Raw genomic sequence first — 1,698 nt, 5'->3', positions numbered from 1 at the left:
ACTCACGACACGCTAAACAATGTCAAAACGTAGTTCTGATACAATCCGTTCCACCGCGACTTTATATCGGTTGTGGTTATCACCTGAACTGCTGATTTGCATGTTCAAAATACTTTCTGATATAAGGTACTTTACCCTTTGTGAATGTGTCTCAATTATCATCTGCTTGTGTCAGTTAAACCGGAATTCAACATCGGATCCTATGTGCCATCCTAACATATAACCGTCACGTTATAACGTCCCCACGGCTGAAAGGGCGAGCATGTTTGATGTGACGTGGATTCGAACCCACGACCCTCAGATTGCGAGTCGAGCGCCCTAACCACCTGTCCATGTCGGGCCTCACTGAAGAACTACAGTAAGTTGATTGTCTAAAATTGAGCATTTATCATTACAGACTCAGAAAATTCCGTATTATTGCACAAAGCGTACATATTTTAACAACAACGGTATGATGACGAAGAGTTTAACTGTTAGGCTTAAGGCGCAGATTCTTGGATAGTTTTTTCGGTAAAAACAAAGTATCGTGTTCAAGTGTATAATTAAGGCGTGACATAAATAATCGCAATGTTCTCAATTTCCCAGGAAATTTTGTTAATTATTGGTATTTTCTGTAAAAGATAATTCATGTCACGGGTTAGGAGTGGCTTTAATCACAATGTGCGCAATTGAAATTACAGCCCACTGCTTTGACATATTTAATTATTCTCTTTTTCTGTCTATGTTTCAGATAACTGACGTATTTTGTGATGGGCCTAACCTATCGAGGGATTGGTTCATGCAGTAGAAACATGATTCTATTATTTCAAGCTGGACCTAAGAACAGGTGCACAAACGCTCCCTACTGGGAGACGAAGTTTGAAACTTAATTTTCAGGGAATTGTAAAAAGTTGACCTAATTAATTCATCTAAACTATCGGTTTGTCAGCGTGAAATCCAAGGACTTCATAATATATTAACATATTAATAATATATCATAATATATTAACATGTTAATAAACATATTACAAGGAGGAGAGATGAGAAAATACTTCAATTACTTTTTTTTTGACTGAAAAACATCTTTCAAATCCTAAAACTACTCTCAGAAACTTGGGAATCGTTTCATGAAAACTTAAGAAATATTTGATAGTTTTCCAAACTACCCAATTTGACCTTAAACCCCTATTTTGCGAAGTGTTAGGTAATTATAGAACATAAAAATATTGTACACTAATATAGTTATTTTTACGTTTCTAGCAGAGACAAACATACTATTTTACTAACAACTTTTTCTGTCTTTACTCATTTACTTTGGATACTTTCGTTGGATATTTGCTACACAACTTACCAGTCCACGGATGATAACACTGGATAAGACGTCAGTTAGCTGCTTCACGGGAATCAGAGTCGTTATGAGGCACTTGAAACTATTAACTAGTAAATTGAGTTGTGACTTTTATGTTTTACTCATAGCCAAATATTTCACACACACACACAAAAAAAAAGATTTCTCTAACAAAGAGATATATTTGGTTCCACCCATAAATCATCACGAGACTTTTCTCATGAAAATAAGCTTATGTTCTTCAACTATTTTGGTTTTTGCACTATGCGAACACTCAAACATTTTTCTTTTACGAAGTAGAGAACATCAGCCGGGGTTATGTTATTTTTACAGCTTAAATATTTTTTTTTTTTTTTTTTTTTTTTTTTTTT

Source organism: Limulus polyphemus, unplaced genomic scaffold (genome assembly GCF_000517525.1).
Source record: "Limulus polyphemus unplaced genomic scaffold, Limulus_polyphemus-2.1.2 Scaffold7817, whole genome shotgun sequence".
In the NCBI taxonomy this organism is placed as follows: Eukaryota; Metazoa; Arthropoda; class Merostomata; order Xiphosura; family Limulidae; genus Limulus; species Limulus polyphemus.
The sequence above is the reverse complement of the archived record's forward strand: the minus strand, read 5'-3'. Positions refer to the sequence as shown.